This window comes from Culex quinquefasciatus, chromosome 2 (genome assembly GCF_015732765.1).
Source record: "Culex quinquefasciatus strain JHB chromosome 2, VPISU_Cqui_1.0_pri_paternal, whole genome shotgun sequence".
NCBI classification, from domain to species: domain Eukaryota; kingdom Metazoa; phylum Arthropoda; class Insecta; order Diptera; family Culicidae; genus Culex; species Culex quinquefasciatus.
Genome location: NC_051862.1, coordinates 106,631,935 through 106,654,707, shown reverse-complemented (window position 1 = coordinate 106,654,707; position 22,773 = coordinate 106,631,935). Strand labels below are relative to the sequence as shown.

Below are 22,773 nucleotides of genomic sequence, written 5' to 3'. Positions count from 1 at the left end.
TACTTTTCAATCCAGTTTTAAATCGTAGATGGGTGCTTGCCATAAATTTTGGCCAATTGAGTTTTACTAAGTTTTGAGTAGTAAAAGCCGTAAATGCAATGGAGGGTCGTTTTGGGTAAAGCGTGCCTTTGAAGCACTTCATGCCGAGCATGCGCCATGTCTAAAAAGACAATTGATTTGTGTCCAAATTTACTTTTTAATATTTAATTAAAGAATTACCACCTTGAGAGGTTTAGAATCGATGTTTATCATCTCAATTTTATTTGAAATTATGAAGATAATCAATGCTTGCTGTACCGTTTCAGTTTCAGTTCAATTAGTTTACCTGTCATGCGCAGTAATACTGGGCTGGATTCGTGGCTGGATTACAAAATGTCAATTTATGTATTTTCACATAAATTTCAGTAGAGCTTTGGAATACAGTTAAGTAAACTGTTTATTTTAATACCAGGGTGGGTGACTTTGATAGTTTCTGTGTGTCTTACAAATTAAAGCCTAAAATGATTTTATATGTCAAATCGATTATGAAGTCTAGCTCTCCCATTTTTTTATATAACAATAACATGTTTTTTTTACTTGTTTACCAATTTTTAGTAAAAAAGTAATGTAAATTTTGGGTTAATTAAATAAAAATTACAATTATTCTTAAAAACAGAATCAAATTTTACTTCTTGAAATACTCTGATTTTGCAAAATCATTTTGTACTATCAATGTGCAAAAAATACTTCAACTTATCAATGTAACCCTAAACATCAATGTCACCCCGGTTTACAGGTATACGCGCATGTGTGAGATAAACATGTGAGTTATGTTATCAATACTTTTCATTTCATTTCATTTATTTCGTTATTAGAGCATAATAGTGTGAAGCTATTTTAAGCAGAGATGTGGCCTACCTTTGAAAAGCTGATTAATTCCAAGTTGTGAACAGAGTTTGCAGGTGCCTAAAGAATCGTCTATGTCTACTGAAGGAAAGTTGCAAAATAACCTCCAAAATATCTAATAGGTGGGGGATAGTTAGAGGAATGGAGATTTTATTTAAACATTTTTTAGATATTCTTAATACTGATTTAGTGTTGGAGTCGGAGTCGGAGTCAACAATTTGTTAAAAGCTGGAGTCGGAGTCGGAGTCAGAGTCGGCTAGAGTTGGCAGGCCGGAGTTGGAGTCGAAGGGGACGTATGAAGCTGAAAGCCGGAGTCGGCTTAACTCAGAAAGTCGGAGTCGCCTAAAACATGACCCGACTCCGCAGCTCTGATTTTATGTGACTTTGCCAATGTTTTAAAAAATTACATTTTATTTACAACATTTCCTATATTTTATGTAAAAAACAGTATGCAGTAATTTTTATAGTGTCCCAGACTATGCCTCTACGCATTTTTTACAATTTGAATGATAATGATGCCATTTTATATTAGAAAGTGTGAAAAACAAGCAAAAACATGAAAAAGTTACTGTAACAAAACATGAAAAAATTAGATAGGCAAAATATAATGATAGGAGGTGGTAGAATAGGCCAAATACTACCAAAAACATACATAAACTACCCAAGTAACCATTCAGCACTAAATTAAGTCACTGTATAGCACTAACAGCGCATTTCCAGCTGCGGGTAAAAGCTAAAGAGTTTTCACATCTGCATCAAAAGCGCTTTTACAGCGCATTTGCAGCTGGATTTGGACTTTATATTTCTGTTTTAGTGCAGGGCCCCTACTGTTATTGTCCCACCCCTGCAAAATGTCAAAAATAGAGAGAGCAAAAATAAATGCTCTCTCTCTTGCTTTTCTCCTTCTAACCTAGGGACAGAGACGCATCGAGCTCTACAGGCTCAATAAAAACTCCTTACCTGCTCTGTATGGGGAAAAATGATATTGATTTGCATATATCTCAAAAACGATAAGTTTTAGAAAGTTGACATGTTCTAGAAAGTTGCTGGTACCAAAAGGTTCTATATTATTGTCTCAGTCGTCATTACAATTTGGTTGATTTTAGTTGTGCAAAACAAGAAAAAACTATTTATTTTCTAAGATACAATGTATAGAATATTTTTGTTTTCGGCAAAGTTGCTCAACTACCAAAAATGAACAACTCTCTCGAAGACACCAAAGCTCTATCTTCAATAGATACCGAAATAAAAAATAAAAACTATTTCTATAATAAATACTGTTTGCGACAAACACAAAGCGACCGCGTCGTAGGCACAGGTAATATGAGGCATGTTTGGTAGAGATCGTCTGAAGTGAAAACTAGTATAGCAGAGTGTTCATAGAGAGTTTTTATGTTAAATGCTCTCGTCTGGATGGTTGAAAGAAATTTCAGATAAAATTATACAAATTTATAAAATTATATTCTTTTTATTGTACTGGTAAGTAATTAAGATTAGAAACAACAAAATTATTTTACAGCTATTTTTATGTTTGTCTTGACAAAACAAATGTTTAACAAAATTACAAGTTTTGTACAACAAATTAAGATATAAAACAATTTCAAATACGCAAGTTAAAAAAATTAAAACTAAATCTTCTAACAATTATTTTAATTTTATAAAAAGAAAATCAGTTAACATAAGTTTAACCTTATAAAGATTTCAGGAAACTTTTCTTTTTTTATTTAATTCAACATAAAAAACTATATTTTTCAAGCAAGATAACCATAAGAAAGTTTTAAGCTCTAAATAATCTCTATGATATTTTTTTACATTTTGTCACCTTTTTTAAATAAAATAAGAAAATTAAATTAAATAGCAAAAACCATTTTTCTTTATTTCTCAAGCCAGGAAATCAGTGAAGAGTTTCAAGCTCTAAATGCTCTCTATGGAAATTTGCCATTTTATTACCTGTATTCTAAATATTTTTTATTTTTCAAACAAAGGAAAGCAGTGAAGAGTTTTAAGCTCTAAATGCTCTCTATGGAAATTTAGTAAAAACATAATCGACAATAAAATATATTATCGATTTATTTTGTCCAACTTAAATTTAATTACATTATTCAACTCAATTGATGTTAAAATCTTGTCTTGAGAAAAAAAATAGCAAAATTTCCATAAAGAGCATTTAGAACAAAAAACTCTTCACTGATTTCCTGAAAAAAAAAATAGAATAAATGTAATAAAATGGCAAATTTCCATAGAGAGCATTTAGAGCTAAAAACTCTTCACTGCTTTCCTTTGTTTGAAAAAAAAAAATATTTAGAATACATGTAATAAAATGGCAAATTTCCATAGAGAGCATATAGAGCTAGAAACTCTTCACTGCTTTCCTTTATTTGAAAAATAAAAAAATATTTAGAAAACAGGTAATAAAATGGCAAATTTCCATAGAGAGCATTTAGAGCTAAAAACTCTTCACTGCTTTCCTTTATTTGAAAAATAAAAAAATATTTAGAATACAGGTAATAAAATGGCAAATGTCCATAGAGAGCATTTAGAGATAAAAACTCTTCACTGCTTTCCTTTATTTGAAAAATCAAAAATATTTAGAATACAGGTAATAAAATGGCAAATTTCCATAGAGAGCATTTAGAGCTAAAAACTCTTCACAGCTTTCCTTTATTTGAAAAATAAAAAAATATTTAGAATACAGGTAATAAAATGACAAATTTCCATAGAGCGCATTTAGAGCTAAAAACTCTTCACTGCTTTCCTTTATTTGAAAAATAAAAAAAAATATTTAGATTACAGGTAATAAAATGGCAAATTTCCATAGAGAGCATTTAGAGCTAAAAACTCTTCACTGCTTTCCTTTGTTTGAAAAATAAAAAATATTTAGAATACAGGTAATAAAATGGCAAATTTCCATAGAGAGCATTTAGAGCTAAAAACTCTTCACAAAATAAATAGTTTTTTCTTCTTTTGCACAACTAAATCAATCAAATTGTAATGACGTCTGAGACAATAATATAGAACCTTTTGGTACCAGCAACTTTCTAGAACATGTCAACTTTCTAAACTCTTCACAGCTTTCCTTTATTTGAAAAATAAAAAAATATTTAGAATACAGGTAATAAAATGACAAATTTCCATAGAGCGCATTTAGAGCTAAAAACTCTTCACTGCTTTCCTTTATTTGAAAAATAAAAAAAAATATTTAGATTACAGGTAATAAAATGGCAAATTTCCATAGAGAGCATTTAGAGCTAAAAACTCTTCACTGCTTTCCTTTGTTTGAAAAATAAAAAATATTTAGAATACAGGTAATAAAATGGCAAATTTCCATAGAGAGCATTTAGAGCTAAAAACTCTTCACAAAATAAATAGTTTTTTCTTCTTTTGCACAACTAAATCAATCAAATTGTAATGACGTCTGAGACAATAATATAGAACCTTTTGGTACCAGCAACTTTCTAGAACATGTCAACTTTCTAAAACTTATCGTTTTTGAGATATATGCAAATCAATATTATTTTTCCCCATACAGAGCTGGCTCTGTTCGCTGCATACAGAGCTTAGCTCTGTTCTACCATTCAGAGCAGGTAAGGAGTTTTTATTGAGCCTGTAGAGCTCGATGCGTCTCTGCTTCTGTCCCTCCCATTGCAGAAGTTCTGACTGAGAGAAAAGTTACTTTTGTTGCAGAAAAGTACGGGAACGCTCTGCTGCCGATTTCGTGCAGAATTGCAGAATTCTGCAGTACGGGAATTCCCGCATAAACGAGAACCTTAAAAAAACTTTGTGTTATGGTTTTCTCACCATTTCAGAGATCGTAACCACTATTTGAAAAATGGTAGGAAAACTTTAAAAATACTATATCGGAAATGGTACCCTACCATTTTTCATAAAGTTCGACCATCTGAATTGAGGGTGGTTAGCAACGGTATCCCGCATAGAAAAAAAACGTTTGAAAATCACTTGTTAAATATTCATTCAACATTTTACCAAATTGTATAGCCACTATTTGGTAAATCATTTTTTTAATTCCTCACCGTCTCTCAAATAGTGAACTATTCCCCATATATGTTGTTAGCAATATTCACTATTTGATTTTTTCTTCTAGCGACACTTTGTCAAATGCTTTATGTAAGTTCAGTTTTGCGTATATATTTTCGGGATTTCACCATTTCTCAAATGGTATTTATATAGTTTTAAATAGTTATTTTAGTGATTTTTCATGGCGCATTACATTTTGGGAAATGATTGCAACAATTTGAAAAAAGATCAGCTTGTCCAAGATTTTTCGAAATTTTGAGCAAAAAAACACTGCAGTTTTACTTTGAGCAAAGAATTTAATTTATTTTGTCATTTTAGCAGTACAATGATCGAATTATCTTATATTAATTATCTAGCTGGTGTTTAATTCAAGGAGAGAGAGAGATTGCGGAAAAGAATAAGGCATTTCTAATTCTAAGCTCAACTAATCTCAAGGAGACATTCGCAGCAGGAAGTTGATCAAGATCCAGCACAACGGTAGCATTTTCGATGCCAGTTCCATTTCGCCATCCTGTGGACGTCGTCAATCAGGTACTCTGCTCGACTTGAAATCTCTTGCGATAGAAGAAAGCGCAGCTGTTTAGTTCCAAATGGGACCGCTGTCCCATCTTGTCGCAGTTGACGAAATTCAGTTTCAGATCAAAGCAAGCTTCAGGTGCATACCTTGAAAAAACAAAAAGTACTTATTTACAATACAATATCGAAATCCAATGGTGATATTCCACTCTACGTTGAATAAATTACATCCTTGATACAAAATCTGCAAATAAATCGAGTTTCACATTTGCAATGAGAGAATTTAGAGAACATAATTTGAAAGCGCAAATCAAACAAAATACCGTCATCTGGGGTGAATCGGGACTACAGTATGAATAGGGACAGCATTGTTTAGAGCACTTAAGGTTTTAAATTTGAAAATTAATGTACACATTTTGTTTGTCTGAGTCTGTTCTATCCGAAACCAACCAGAAAAATAAAAATATTGTGCTCTAACATGGTTAAAACTGCTGTCCCAATTCGCCCCATGTGTCCCTATTCGCCCCAGTTGACGGTACTTCTGATTTATCCGAACTATGTTTGATGGGAAAAGAAAAAGCAAATGGAAATAACAAAAAAAAACTCCTCAACATACATACCAGTACATTCTGATTAATGTTTCCTCTTAAGCCGAAGACACTCGGACAGCGTTTGTTCTATTGGCAGCTCTGTCAACCGAATATCAACTGCGGCCCCAGACTGATTTGAATTTTGCTATAGAATAATCCTTTCGTCCCAAACTGTAGGGACAATTAGGTTTCTTCTGCTACATAGAAACCTAGATTGATATCCGGATTTCAGTCAGTATATTATCGATTTATTTTGTCCAACTTAAATTTAATTACATTATTCAACTCAATTGATGTTAAAATCTTGTCTTGAGAAAAAAAATAGCAAAATTTCCATAAAGAGCATTTAGAACAAAAAACTCTTCACTGATTTCCTGAAAAAAAAAAATAGAATAAATGTAATAAAATGGCAAATTTCCATAGAGAGCATTTAGAGCTAAAAACTCTTCACTGCTTTCCTTTGTTTGAAAAAAAAAAAATATTTAGAATACATGTAATAAAATGGCAAATTTCCATAGAGAGCATATAGAGCTAGAAACTCTTCACTGCTTTCCTTTATTTGAAAAATAAAAAAATATTTAGAAAACAGGTAATAAAATGGCAAATTTCCATAGAGAGCATTTAGAGCTAAAAACTCTTCACTGCTTTCCTTTATTTGAAAAATAAAAAAATATTTAGAATACAGGTAATAAAATGGCAAATGTCCATAGAGAGCATTTAGAGATAAAAACTCTTCACTGCTTTCCTTTATTTGAAAAATAAAAAAATATTTAGAATACAGGTAATAAAATGGCAAATTTCCATAGAGAGCATTTAGAGCTAAAAACTCTTCACAGCTTTCCTTTATTTGAAAAATAAAAAAATATTTAGAATACAGGTAATAAAATGACAAATTTCCATAGAGCGCATTTAGAGCTAAAAACTCTTCACTGCTTTCCTTTATTTGAAAAATAAAAAAAAATATTTAGATTACAGGTAATAAAATGGCAAATTTCCATAGAGAGCATTTAGAGCTAAAAACTCTTCACTGCTTTCCTTTGTTTGAAAAATAAAAAATATTTAGAATACAGGTAATAAAATGGCAAATTTCCATAGAGAGCATTTAGAGCTAAAAACTCTTCACTGCTTTCCTTTGTTTGAAAAATAAAAAATATTTAGAATACAGGTAATAAAATGGCAAATTTCCATAGAGAGCATTTAGAGCTAAAAACTCTTCACTGCTTTCCTTTATTTGAAAAATAAAAAAAATATTTAGAATACAGGTAATAAAATGGCAAATTTCCATAGAGAGCATTAAAAGCTAAAAACTCTTCACTGCTTTCCTTTGTTTGAAAAATAAAAAAAATATTTAGAATACAGGTAATAAAATGGCAAATTTCCATAGAGAGCATTTAAAGCTAAAAACTCTTCACTGCTTTCCTTTGTTTGAAAAATAAAAAATATGTAGAATACAGGTAATAAAATGGCAAATTTCCATAGAGAGCATTTAGAGCTTGAAACTCTTCACTGATTTCCTGGCTTGAGAAATAAAGAAAAAATATTTTTTGCTATTTAATTTCATTTTCTTATTTTATTTAAAAAAGGTGACAAAATGTAAAAAAATATCATAGAGATTATTTAGAGCTTAAAACTTTCTTATGGTTATCTTGCTTGAAAAATATAGTTTTTTTCTGTTGAATTAAATAAAATGGCAAAGTTTCCTGAAATCTTTATAAGGTTAAACATATGTTAACTGATTTTTTTTTATAAAATTAAAATAATTGTTAGAAGATTTAGTTTTAATTTTTTTAACTTGCGTATTCGAAATTGTTTTTTATCTTAATTTGTTGTACGAAACTTGTAATTTGGTTAAACATTTGTTTTGTCAAGACAAACATAAAAATAGCTGTAAAATAATTTTATTGTTTCTAATCATAATTACTTACCAGTACAATAAAAAGAATATAATTTTATAAATTTGTATAATTTTATCTGAAATTTCTTTCAACCATCCAGACGAGAGCATTTAACATAAAAACTCTCTATGAACACTCTGCTATACTAGTTTTCACTTCAGACGATTTCTACCAAACATGCCTCATATTACCTGTGCCTACGACGCGGTCGCTTTGTGTTTGACGCAAGCCGTATTTATTATGAAAATAGTTTTTATTTTTTATTTCGGTATCTATTGAAGATAGAGCTTTGGTGTCTTCGAGAGAGTTGTTCATTTTTGGTAGTTGAGCAACTTTGTCGAAAACAAAAATATTCTATAACGTCATGATTCGAAATCCGGACACTTAGTAGCATATCATTTTTGTTATAGCTGGCAAAAAATCATGTAATAAGTTGGAAATGTAGAAATATCATCAGGATGTAGTATAAACAGTCAGTTTCAAGAAAATGCATGCAAAATATGTCTTTTCAAACAATTTTACATCAGAATTTCAAAATTAAGATGACTTGTTGTGCTTCGAATCCCGGACACTGATAAACGCTGATTCGAAATCCGGACACTTTTGCTTCGAATTCCGGACACTCGATTTTACTTATGAATCGCACAAATTTGGACTGAAATGTTAATGAATGGCATTCTTTAGATCTCAAATAAGCTGTTAACATCAAAACAATCGATAGTTTATATAAAATTTGCTAGAATTTAAGGAAATCGTAACCATAAATTTCTGCTTTGCCTTCCCGGTGCTTCGAACGCCTATGAAATATTTCAAGCGAAATGTTTCGCATTTTTTGGTAAACTTATAATTTTATTGTATTTAATTGTTTTGGCATTAACTACAGCGTTCAAACAAACTTTAAATGAACGTTGATGTTGGAGTTCATCAAATAACACAGTTTTGACATTCATAATGCGAACTTATATCCAAATAATTGATAAAACAAGATGAAGTGTCCGGGTTTCGAAGCGTCCGGGAATTCGAATCATGACGTTACCTTGTATCTTAGAAAATAAATAGTTTTTTCTTCTTTTGCACAACTAAATCAATCAAATTGTAATGACGTCTGAGACAATAATATAGAACCTTTTGGTACCAGCAACTTTCTAGAACATGTCAACTTTCTAAAACTTATCGTTTTTGAGATATATGCAAATCAATATTATTTTTCCCCATACAGAGCTGGCTCTGTTCGCTGCATACAGAGCTTAGCTCTGTTCTACCATTCAGAGCAGGTAAGGAGTTTTTATTGAGCCTGTAGAGCTCGATGCGTCTCTGCTTCTGTCCCTCCCATTGCAGAAGTTCTGACTGAGAGAAAAGTTACTTTTGTTGCAGAAAAGTACGGGAACGCTCTGCTGCCGATTTCGTGCAGAATTGCAGAATTCTGCAGTACGGGAATTCCCGCATAAACGAGAACCTTAAAAAAACTTTGTGTTATGGTTTTCTCACCATTTCAGAGATCGTAACCACTATTTGAAAAATGGTAGGAAAACTTTAAAAATACTATATCGGAAATGGTACCCTACCATTTTTCATAAAGTTCGACCATCTGAATTGAGGGTGGTTAGCAACGGTATCCCGCATAGAAAAAAACGTTTGAAAATCACTTGTTAAATATTCATTCAACATTTTACCAAATTGTATAGCCACTATTTGGTAAATCATTTTAATTCCTCACCGTCTCTCAAATAGTGAACTATTCCCCATATATGTTGTTAGCAATATTCACTATTTGATTTTTTCTTCTAGCGACACTTTGTCAAATGCTTTATGTAAGTTCAGTTTTGCGTATATATTTTCGGGATTTCACCATTTCTCAAATGGTATTTATATAGTTTTAAATAGTTATTTTAGTGATTTTTCATGGCGCATTACATTTTGGGAAATGATTGCAACAATTTGAAAAAAGATCAGCTTGTCCAAGATTTTTCGAAATTTTGAGCAAAAAAACACTGCAGTTTTACTTTGAGCAAAGAATTTAATTTATTTTGTCATTTTAGCAGTACAATGATCGAATTATCTTATATTAATTATCTAGCTGGTGTTTAATTCAAGGAGAGAGAGAGATTGCGGAAAAGAATAAGGCATTTCTAATTCTAAGCTCAACTAATCTCAAGGAGACATTCGCAGCAGGAAGTTGATCAAGATCCAGCACAACGGTAGCATTTTCGATGCCAGTTCCATTTTCGCCATCCTGTGGACGTCGTCAATCAGGTACTCTGCTCGACTTGAAATCTCTTGCGATAGAAGAAAGCGCAGCTGTTTAGTTCCAAATGGGACCGCTGTCCCATCTTGTCGCAGTTGACGAAATTCAGTTTCAGATCAAAGCAAGCTTCAGGTGCATACCTTGAAAAAACAAAAGTACTTATTTACAATACAATATCGAAATCCAATGGTGATATTCCACTCTACGTTGAATAAATTACATCCTTGATACAAAATCTGCAAATAAATCGAGTTTCACATTTGCAATGAGAGAATTTAGAGAACATAATTTGAAAGCGCAAATCAAACAAAATACCGTCATCTGGGGTGAATCGGGACTACAGTATGAATAGGGACAGCATTGTTTAGAGCACTTAAGGTTTTAAATTTGAAAATTAATGTACACATTTTGTTTGTCTGAGTCTGTTCTATCCGAAACCAACCAGAAAAATAAAAATATTGTGCTCTAACATGGTTAAAACTGCTGTCCCAATTCGCCCCATGTGTCCCTATTCGCCCCAGTTGACGGTACTTCTGATTTATCCGAACTATGTTTGATGGGAAAAGAAAAAGCAAATGGAAATAACAAAAAAAAACTCCTCAACATACATACCAGTACATTCTGATTAATGTTTCCTCTTAAGCCGAAGACACTCGGACAGCGTTTGTTCTATTGGCAGCTCTGTCAACCGAATATCAACTGCGGCCCCAGACTGATTTGAATTTTGCTATAGAATAATCCTTTCGTCCCAAACTGTAGGGACAATTAGGTTTCTTCTGCTACATAGAAACCTAGATTGATATCCGGATTTCAGTCCTGTAGAATAGAAAAAGAAATCACAAAGTATCAATTCCTAAAGGTAAATTTAACAAAACAGGAGCAACATTTAAAAGGGGGGGTACGATATGCTCTTATGGCCTTTATTCCCACTAAAACACAAGGAATGAAAGGCCGTAAGAGTATCAACCCTTTCAAATTTTGCTCAAGAGAAGGGCGAGGAGGAGGAGGAAAGATATGCTAAATATACTTATCTAATTGACCGCGACGACCTTGCCCACGACCGTCCTTGTCATTGTCGACTAGAATGCACACGATCAGGTCTACACAATCCGGGATAACCCGAGAGAATCTGTCGCTAAAAACGCGTCCTTGTTGATGGCAGCCGGGGTCGGATCGCAAATCTGAAAAGGTACTTTTCATCAAAATCTGAAACAACATGTTTGTTTGCATTAAAATTTAATAAAACTTGCGTGGTTTTCCGATTGATTTGTTATGGTTGATTCGAACGGTCAGTTCCGGGAAGTAAACAAACCTGCTGGAGTTTTACGTAGTACTCACTTCTAGCAGACACTTCTGAAAACAAACGATCCGGAAAACCACTCAATTGTGTCCTTTGTGTTTTTTTCCTCCTCCTCTGATCCCGCTGGACGGAAGGAGGGAACTTTTTTCTAGCTGCTCACGGGTGTAAACAAACGCAGCCAATACTTGCTGTGTTCATGGGAGGCAGTTCTATTTACACTCACTTTTGAAAACAGAACACACGAACGCGAAAACAGTGAAGATGCGGATAAACAATCGCGAACCGTGACGATCACGACGAAACGAACCACAACAATGCGCCGCAAGAGGAGTTTTGACGTTTCAAGTTTCAGCGTTTATCGCTGCGCGCGTTGGGCGAAAGCGAATATAAAAATACAAAAGAGGGAGAGAGAGTGAGAGAGCGTGCGCGCTTTATAGAATAGCTTTTCACAGCATACAAGTAAATCTAAATTCCGCATTTTTTATTTGAAAAAACACTCGAATTTGAAATCCAAGGTTTCGCAATTTTGAAAAGTTACAACAGATACAACAGTTGCCAGTTCTGAACGATCTTTTTGTTCAGCACAATTTTCTCGTACTTGCCGGTAAGGTTGCTACTAAACAGCACGAACTTGCTACAATTTCAAACCGTGAGTTTATCAAAACGGAACGCTATAAAAAAAATCGACTTACTCTTTCACTCTTTGAACAGGTCCAGCTTGACGTGACCCCGCGTAAACGCCGTCACCATGTCCTGCCGCGTCAGCGCGTCGTACAGTTCATTCGCCCGGCACTGGAACTGCTCATTCTGCTGCTTTCCACTTTCGGTTCCTTTGTGGAAATGTGGAATGATAAGCTTCGGAGCGAGCATTCCCAGATCCAGCGTAAACTGGCTCATGTGCATTGCCGTATGGCTGTCGGCCGCTTCCACACCGAGCCGCCCGATCCTTGATCAACTCCGGGTAGATCGAAGCGAAGCCAAACTCTTCGTACAGCAGCATCACGCCGCCAGCGATCGGCGCAATAGACGCTTCGCAGTGCTCCAGAATCTGCAGGATTCGCACCGGAAAGGACAATGTGAGATTGTAGCGCTTGATGGCCGTACCCAGAATTTGAAATACGCAGTTCTTGACGTACGACTGTTCCAGCGTACGGTAGCAGATGTCGCAGATTACGCTAAAAACGAAAGATTGTGATCATATTAAAATAATTAAACGAAACATGTTCCGACCAACACAACAAACGACTCCTCGCAAACCGGCGGATCCCACAGCTTCTTCAACGGCAGTTGAAACAGATTGCACAGCTGCACGATGCACTGGTTCCACTTGTTGTCCTAGTCCACCACCTCAACCTGATCGTTGTCCTTCCGCCTCCACCCTTCTTCATCAACCCTCCAACGCGGTCCATGACGTGAGCTTCGATGGCTTTCACGAGACCGCCGAGCAAGAACATCAGCATTTTGACCGCAGTCAGCGCCGGCAACCGGTCCGCCTGCGGCAGCTCCGATTAAACCAGCTCATCCGAAACCTTCTTCGCGCGGAACAGGGTCGTCCCCGACAGCTGGTCCGCATTGTCGATCGTGGAGTAGAACGTGTCAAACTGGTCAAAGATGCCGAACGGATCATCAGTTGAGTACGGACCGGGCCGCTTTGAGCGCATCCGGAGGCTCGCCCGAGTCCAAAATGCGCCCCAGGCAATAGTTGTTCTTGCTGATCAGCTTGCTGTTGACCCGCGGGATCACCAACTGTCCATGATGGGAGTTTCCGGTCGGCGATGTCGGAACCACTCGCGAAGAATCCGATTTTCCAACGGAACGAACACAAAATTACAAGCAAAATTTGTTATTTTTCTATCTCTCTCAGACAGCTTTTTGTTTTGGCGGTTTTGACAGATTTTTGAAAGGGGGTTTGGTTATTTATGTCGACTGATTCATTAATTCGATTAAGTCGATCTATCAATGTTGCATACAAGCTGGAAAAAAAACTTGGATGGTACCAACGATATTGAAACACATGAAACTTTTTTATGAAAATGGTTAAGAATCGGTTTTAGTTAGTACAGTCCAGACTCGATTATCCGAAGGTTTGGGAAAAATTCACTTCGGATAATCAAAACTTCGGATGATCGTACCACGAAAAAAGTCGATGCCTAATTTTTTATTGTCGAGCTTACCCAGTCACGAAATATTCTAACAGAGCTGATTCTGTCAGAATCCTGCTAGAACGGTGGAAAATTTCTGCTAGAATGCTGTAAGAATATCCAGCTCAGTGAGAACTCTGCTAGAATCCTGCTAGAATGTCGTGACTGGGTAAGTATGACCCCTAAATTACGTTAAAGTGATTTAAAACTTTTAAATCCAAGATGGCGGCCAATATGGCGGTGTTGAAATATTGAAAAAATGCATTTTATTATTTAATAGGCAATCAACTATTCAAATTTTACTAAAATGGGGTTGCAGAACTCAAATTTGATGTTTAAAACAAGAAAAAGAAAAAAACGAAAAAACAAATTTTTGTTTGTGATTCGATTATTCGAAATCCCATACAAACCTTCGGATAATCGAACTTCGGATAATCGAGGCTTCGGATAATCGAGTCTGGACTGTAATAATTAAACATAAAAATAAGGCCATGTAGTTGAAAATTTATGTCACCAGCAAATTTTTAGCCCGTTTAGGATGCTATGAAACTATGTTTTTTTAACTAAAATTATGTCTATACTTCATTTAGATTAAAAATGCATGGTATATATATATTATTTTCTGATTTTGTAGAAACAGTTTCTTCAGAAAGAATTTTGAATAAAAATAAATGTATATATAAATAGAGCATATTTGGAAAGGTCCTATGTACACAAACAACGTGTTACACGAGGTATTACACTAAAATTTTAACATGTTGTATGCTCCCTAAAAACATAAGATCTGTCAAATAATTAATTCATAATCAGGAATATGATCAAATTCTTGCAGCATTTAAAAATTAAATTAACAATTTTCCAAATACTGACTATTTGTGAAAACATAACTCCATATTTTCGAACCAACAATTTGACAAATCGTCACCATTTCCCAAAAAGTAATTTAATGTTTCTTTATGGTCACTAAATCATCCTCGTTCATCCGGCCCGCATAGAAAAAAACCGTTTGAAAATCATTTGTTAAAAATTCAATCAACATTTTACCAAATAGTGTAGCCACTATTTGGTAAATCGTTTTTTTAATTCCTCACCGTCTCTCAAATAGTGAACTATTCCCCATATATGTTGTTAGCAATATTCACTATTTGATTTTTTCTTCTAGCGAAGCTTCATCAAATGCTTTTGAAAGTTCATTTTTGCGTATATATTTTAGGGATTTCACCATTTCTCAAATGGTATTTTAATGGTTTTAAATAGTTATTTTAGCAGTTTTTCATGGTAAATTACGATTTCTGAAAAAGTTGACACAATTTGAAATGCATTCAAGTCAAATAATTCTTATTGGGATTTCAAGGAATTTCGAATTTTAATATTGCATGACCAAATAACTTCATTTTCATAAAAGCTTTTTATTATTTTGCAATATATACATTTTTAATTTTCTATGGCAAATCTCTGGCTACGTTAGATCATTTCTAGTAGAATCTGAAAAGAAAAACAAAAACACTAAGTATCTATCCTTGAAACAAGGAATTTAGGTTAACTTGTTTATGCTTTCAATGCTGTCATCAGCTGATGCAAAGTCACTTGCGGTTGGCGCCTTCGATAAACAAATGCTGTTCGTAACTTTGGGTTCGATGCTACTATCCGCTGAGAAATTTAACGCCCCGATCGGAACTTGTAAGCCTGATTTTATTCAACCATCAGACTGATCGGAGCGTTACATTTCTCAGAGGGTACTCGCCGCCTTCACCAACTTAACCCACCCCGTTATTAGGAGACGTTTGTCAGCTGTTCTTGTCGGTGAGCAACCTGCAGCACATTTCGAACTGACTGATCCTCACCACAGATCATCTGGATCGTTCTACCTCCGGCTTGCACGCCCACCTCCTGTAGCAGCTACTGGGTGTGTTCGATGTCCATGCTCCCTACTGGAATCTGTTTACACTTGGTGTCCTGGAGCTGTCAAATCTGCTATCTGTTCGCGTCATGCTTGCCCTCCAACTTTAGCGGCACTGCCTCGGCGTTTACTGGTTCGAATTCTCACTTTCGTCTGGGTGATCTGAGTTGGCAAACTATCCGGAGTTTGCTGATGCCTCAGCTCGACCTTCACCTTGGGCCAGCGTTGGGCGCTGGCTCGGGAAGACCTGAGAAAAAGGAGGAGAGCAATCAAACAAAAGCAATTCGAGAATGACATAATTTCGCATATAAAACATACCATATTACTGCAATCACCATCCTGCTGCTGCAGGCGTCAGAATGGCCCTTCCCTCCGTCCTGGTCCTGCTCCATCGTGATGACGTACACAAACCGCCGCCGCATTCACTTCCCTCTAGTCCGGGAGGATTTTCTAGAAGAGGCTAACAAGGTCCCCGTCTTCGTGTTGAATCCGCTGAAACCGCAGCAGAACGCAAATGTTACCGATGCAATCGAGATCTTACTGCGCGTCCAGAAATTGCATCATTTTTTTTAATATAATTTTCACTGCAGTGCACTAGCGAAGCACCAAAAAAATATTCACGGACGCGATGAAAGGATGCAGCGTAAAAAACGTCAAAACAAAAATAAATCAAACCAAATGGTACACGGTTAAGATAATTAGGTGAAATTGTGCACGGTTAAAAAATTAAATCTTTGTGTGATTAAGTTTTGAACTAATCCAAATCTAGCAAAACAATGTAAATGGGCCAATGCCGAATCGTAAACAAAGAGTCTATCCTTCTCGTGAGCAGGGTCGGCCTTTTATATTGACATTTGCCCATTAAAGTTGTTTTGCGCACGGAGATAGAGGAGAAAATCGTGACGTCAGAAATGAACTCAAATCACTCAAAGTTCATTTTGTGAGTGACTTCAACATTTTGGCCTAGTTTGACAGCTACATTGTCCCCATTTTTTTTGTGGAAGAGAAAAAGAGGCGAATACTTTATGAAACTCATACCTGTCAAAATTCCTAGCCTCAAAATTTTGTCGCGAGTTGCCTTTCTCCTCTACACAGAAAAAAATATTTCTGTAAATTTACATTATTTATCATGTACCAAAAGGTATCATGATAAATGATGTATATTTATCCAATCCATTGAAATTTACATGACTTTCATTGTAAATGTTCGAATTGAAAATCTTTTGAAATCGTGTAAATTTCCAATGTATCTAATGTAAATTTACACCAACCAAAATTTTTTTTTGCTCCGTTGAATCTAGAATTCAGTATAATTTTTGAATTCTAAATTCAACGGAGCAATTGCTGTATTGATCAATTTACAATCGTTAATTTCACCCAATGAACCCCTTTGGTGATGTTAACACTTTTTAATACATTTTTTATTCAACAATTACTCACTTGCGTTAAATCGTACACCCTCTAATGCTTGGCAGTTTTTGCTTGAACCTATTCGGCCAACTTCTGGTGGAGACCGTGGTCATATTCAACGTGACGTCGATTTTCGTCGCTGTGCGTGAGCTGGTGTTCGTTGAGAGCGCCCTTGGTGCCGAATATCTCGTCGCACTCTTTGCAAAAGGCCTGCACGTTGCCCAGCTTGCTGAATCTGAGGAGGAAAATGGAGATTTTTAGTAAAATTTTACAATTATTTAAACTTTATCATCCCGGTACGAGAATCAAACTCACGACCTCTGGATTGGAAATCCAGTACGCCGCTAGTCGAAACTCATCCCCTACCGGTCAGTATTTCCAGTGAGTAGATTTGCTCTTTGAAGGGATCTGACTTCGCCGAGCCAGACAGGAATCGAACCCATCACCTTCCCGCTTACTAGGCGAAACCCGTAACCTCGCGGCTACGATAGCTCGGAATTTTACTATTTACTTACATTTTCACAATAGCACGGATGCACCATCCCCTGGTTGCTCGGTAGACGCGTCGCCTCGTGTTGTTTGGCTTCTTCTCGGAGGGGAACCACTTCGGTCACATCCCTCGGGCGAGTCCGGAGTGTCTTCCACCTCAAACACGCCAAACACGTCCAGCGTCAACTTCGTCAGCACGCTCTCATTCTCCTTGGCCGAATCATCCCGATTTGGATCGCGCCGATCCGAAGATTTCCCTGAATGTAGATTCTTTGTCACATAAAATCAAATCTGCACTTACGCTAAACTTACATTTCCTCCCTTTGGGAATCTTCGCGGCCTTCAGCTGGGCCAGCTCTTGCTCGGTAAGTTCACCGGTGCGCACACCCTCTTCTGATCGGAAGTATCTGCCAGACGACTCGCTTGCATCCTGTCCACCCCGTCGAGTCCGCCTCCTCGACGGCCGCCAGTATGGCCAGCTTTGAAACCGGAACCGTAAGTCCTGGATGTCACTGTCGCTTGCGGAAATAGCACAAAATTTCAACAGCACCTTGCTGGCTTGCACCCAGCGCACCTTGATCTGCTCCAGCATGTTGTTAAAGTTGTTGCACTCTCTCTCCTGTCCACAAATCTCCACCAAAGAAAGTCACTCCGAGACAGAAGATTCCGGGGCAGACGATACGTCGTCGATTGTAGACGGGCATTTGAGGAACGGTGACGGAAACAACGCTAGATTCTGCTAGCAATAGAAGAAATAAAAAACTGAACAACATATAACATTGAATGTTCTAATAAACAACAAACTTACCTTTAAAGATGCAAAAAACCACGAACGATTTTTTTTTTCGCGATCCACAACAGAGCGCAGTTTTGCTTTGTTTTGTTTTGGTTGCTTTGACGTTTCTCCGGCCGCCACGGCCACCGCCAAGGCGGCGGCGCCGACGCTCGGCGGCAAAAGCTGACGACGAGGGGTTTTGAAGCTTGATTCATAAGAAAAGCATGTTGCCTAATTAAAGGCCGATTATTTTGAAATCAGCGATAACTCATATCAGCTCATCTCTATGAAATATTCTAATCTGACTAATTAAGAAAAACAATATAAATTGACCAACGACAAAGTGTATATCCTGCTCATGTCAGTTGATGTTTACATTACGAATGAGCAGGATAGACTACTTGTTTACACTTCGCCTTTGGCTTATAATTATGTTCTGCTCTCTAACTCTGATCGTTTCACCTGCAACCACTAAAATAATGTGTTTTGCTTTTGACCGCTGTCAGCCTTCACAACATTGCGGTAATCGGAAAATACATTGATTCTTTTTTACATTAGACAATTTTTACATTGAATTCATAATTTACATGATTTTGAAGCTTCCAAATGTGTCGACCAGGTACACATTTACATGTTATTGAGCCTTTACATTGAATTTAAATTTACATTAACGGGTTTTACATGAGATATATCAATTTACATTGAATTTAAATGTTACATAGAGCCAATTTACATGTGAAACATTGTTTCCATGCAGTGTACAATTACATATTTTTTTCTGTGTATATCGCTTTCCCGGCTCCAATGGTTTGGCGAAAATAAGTAAATAAAAAGTAAAAAGGGGGAAAAAGGGGTATCAACTGCAAGACTCTTTTATTTTAGCATGAACGACCATGTTCGACGTCCGAAGGCGCCACTCGCAGACCCGCGGCGGACCCTTGTTCCTGGACAGAGACCGAGCTTGACCACTAGCAGCAGCGAGATCGTAACTACGGTGATCGGAACTTGGACAACCGATAGAACTGCGGCTGGCACCGGATTCTTTCGTCGTCGAGGGGAGTTCGCAGGACCGTGTGCAGAAATGTCAAGAGAACGCGAGCAGGACGATAAAATGTAGAGCAAAGTGTTCAAGCCGGAGTTTGATCCGGAATGTCAGGCGTTGGTTGCTTCGGAAGGCGGTGTTCATTACAAAGGAGCGAGACAGAAGATTTTGCTGTTTTCGATTACGAGCGATCGCTTCGGTACGTGGCCAAGACCTATACCCAGGAGCTGCTACATGAAAATATCATTCAGGACTTGTGCGGCCAGCGGAACGAGTGAATGTGCAAGTTCCCCTAGCAGCATTCCTGGTCAAACTGGTGGTGAGAAAGAAAAATTAAGTAGGAAATGGCGTTCACTAACATCTCGTTATAGATTTCCCTGCGGCAAGGACCACCTGATCAAGGTCGGTAGTGCATTTCTGGTGCTGCTGCAGCTTAGGCCTTTGCCTGTGGTAATCCGGGAAGAATTGTGGTAGCTGCAAAAGGCGAAATATATGGGCTCGTTAAAGTTGCGGCACGGTAACGACCTGCTCGCAATAGATTACCTGTGGGACTGCGATGTCCACAAGAGAAGCATGGTCGACTGCTACAACAGAACAAATGCATCGTCTGAGAGGAAAGGCCGGCAAGAAACCACTGCGGCAGGCGATCATCTTCGAGAAGTTGGCTCTGTGCAGCAAGGCTGAACGATTTGCGGATCGAGAGGTAAAGCTATTTGATCTCCTGATGGTAGACCATAGCTTTAACCAACTTTCATCCACTTTAATTTACATGAACAGCATAATAACAATCGAGCGAGAACATCAAGTACATCTGGACGTACGAGATTTACCAGCTGCTGTGGAAGCAGGCCAGGCGGAACCACCAAATCCGAAAGCCGAGACGTAGGTACTCGATGGACACCTTCAGCAAATCCTGTCCAGCCAGAATCAGATCAGTGATCAATAAGCAGTACTGGGACCAACAGCTCTTCCGGTAGTGCCGTGCCAAGCTCGCCCAACGGAACGATGACGATGGAATGGGCAGGAGTTCTGCCAAGTCGTATGTATCACGAGCAGCACTAGCAGCATTAGCGCAACTGTAAGCATAACCCCTGATAGCGGCTAACGCTTATGCAAAGGTTATCAGAATGTGTAACTGCATTAAACTGGGCGGTTTGCAGTTAGATTCGGCAGACACATAGCACCTCTGGTGAGGAGGTCGTGCAGATCTATATGTTTTGGATAACTGCGCATTTGACACATTCTGTTGCTCCAGACTTCCAGTTTCGGAAATACATCATCAAACAAGTGGACGCAGGTAAAAATATATATAAATGATAATAAAAGTTCTTAAACATATGTAATTCCTAGTTTTTTTTTTTTCAAATTCCCTTAAAAACACATCAACTTATTCTTTTCGAAAAAAAGAATTAAGAGAATCTGACAAATAATAAATTTATGTTCAAGAATATGATCAAATTCTAGCACCATTCAAAATTTAAATTAACAATTTTGCAAATACTAACTATTTGTGAAAACATCACCACCATATTTTCAAACCAACAATTTGACAAATCGTTATTATTTCCCATAAAGTAATTTGATGTTTCTTTATGTTCACTAAATCATCCTCGTTCATCCGGGCGCCCGGATGAACGAGGATGATTTAGTGAACATAAAGAAACATCAAATTACTTTATGGGAAATAATAACGATTTGTCAAATTGTTGGTTTGAAAATATGGTGGTGATGTTTTCACAAATAGTTAGTATTTGCAAAATTGTTAATTTAAATTTTGAATGGTGCTAGAATTTGATCATATTCTTGAACATAAATTTATTATTTGTCAGATTCTCTTAATTCTTTTTTTTCGAAAAGAATAAGTTGATGTGTTTTTAAGGGAATTTGAAAAAAAAAAAACTAGGAATTACATATGTTTAAGAACTTTTATTATCATTTATATATATTTTTACCTGCGTCCACTTGTTTGATGATGTATTTCCGAAACTGGAAGTCTGGAGCAACAGAATGTGTCAAATGCGCAGTTATCCAAAACATATAGATCTGCACGACCTCCTCACCAGAGGTGCTATGTGTCTGCCGAATCTAACTGCAAACCGCCCAGTTTAATGCAGTTACACATTCTGATAACCTTTGCATAAGCGTTAGCCGCTATCAGGGGTTATGCTTACAGTTGCGCTAATGCTGCTAGTGCTGCTCGTGATACATACGACTTGGCAGAACTCCTGCCCATTCCATCGTCATCGTTCCGTTGGGCGAGCTTGGCACGGCACTACCGGAAGAGCTGTTGGTCCCAGTACTGCTTATTGATCACTGATCTGATTCTGGCTGGACAGGATTTGCTGAAGGTGTCCATCGAGTACCTACGTCTCGGCTTTCGGATTTGGTGGTTCCGCCTGGCCTGCTTCCACAGCAGCTGGTAAATCTCGTACGTCCAGATGTACTTGATGTTCTCGCTCGATTGTTATTATGCTGTTCATGTAAATTAAAGTGGGATGAAAGTTGGTTAAAGCTATGGTCTACCATCAGGAGATCAAATAGCTTTACCTCTCGATCCGCAAATCGTTCAGCCTTGCTGCACAGAGCCAACTTCTCGAAGATGATCGCCTGCCGCAGTGGTTTCTTGCCGGCCTTTCCTCTCAGACGATGCATTTGTTCTGTTGTAGCAGTCGACCATGCTTCTCTTGTGGACATCGCAGTCCCACAGGTAATCTATTGCGAGCAGGTCGTTACCGTGCCGCAACTTTAACGAGCCCATATATTTCGCCTTTGCAGCTACCACAATTCTTCCCGGATTACCACAGGCAAAGGCCTAAGCTGCAGCAGCACCAGAAATGCACTACCGACCTTGATCAGGTGGTCCTTGCCGCAGGGAAATCTATAACGAGATGTTAGTGAACGCCATTTCCTACTTAATTTTTCTCTCACCACCAGTTTGACCAGGAATGCTGCTAAACTTGCACATTCACTCGTTCCGCTGGCCGCACAAGTCCTGAATGATATTTTCATGTAGCAGCTCCTGGGTATAGGTCTTGGCCACGTACCGAAGCGATCGCTCGTAATCGAAAACAGCAAAATCTTCTGTCTCGCTCCTTTGTAATGAACACCGCCTTCCGAAGCAACCAACGCCTGACATTCCGGATCAAACTCCGGCTTGAACACTTTGCTCTACATTTTATCGTCCTGCTCGCGTTCTCTTGACATTTCTGCACACGGTCCTGCGAACGACGACGAAAGAATCCGGTGCCAGCCGCAGTTCTATCGGTTGTCCAAGTTCCGATCACCGTAGTTACGATCTCGCTGCTGCTAGTGGTCAAGCGGGAATGCTCGGTCTCTGTCCAGGAACAAGGGTCCGCCGCGGGTCTGCGAGTGGCGCCTTCGGACGTCGAACATGGTCGTTCATGCTAAAATAAAAGAGTCTTGCAGTTGATACCCCTTTTTTTTTACTTTTTATTTACTTATTTTCGCCAAACCATTGGAGCCGGGAAAGCGATATACACAGAAAAAATATGTAATTGTACACTGCATGGAAACAATGTTTCACATGTAA

General features: G+C 37.3%; 1 protein-coding gene and 1 long non-coding RNA gene across 3 annotated transcripts in view; both read right to left on the bottom strand.

The window, feature by feature from the left end:
- Positions 1–22,773, bottom strand: part of LOC119767372 (sideroflexin-2) — a 200,272-nt gene that overhangs the window by 137,392 nt on the left and 40,107 nt on the right. The gene's annotated exons all lie outside the window — the stretch shown is intronic.
- Positions 16,850–17,786, bottom strand: LOC119767386. Its single transcript, XR_005277483.1, has 3 exons — positions 17,719–17,786; positions 17,433–17,663; positions 16,850–17,152 (listed from the first exon to the last, which is right to left on the bottom strand). It is a non-coding gene; the product is annotated as an uncharacterized LOC119767386 (long non-coding RNA).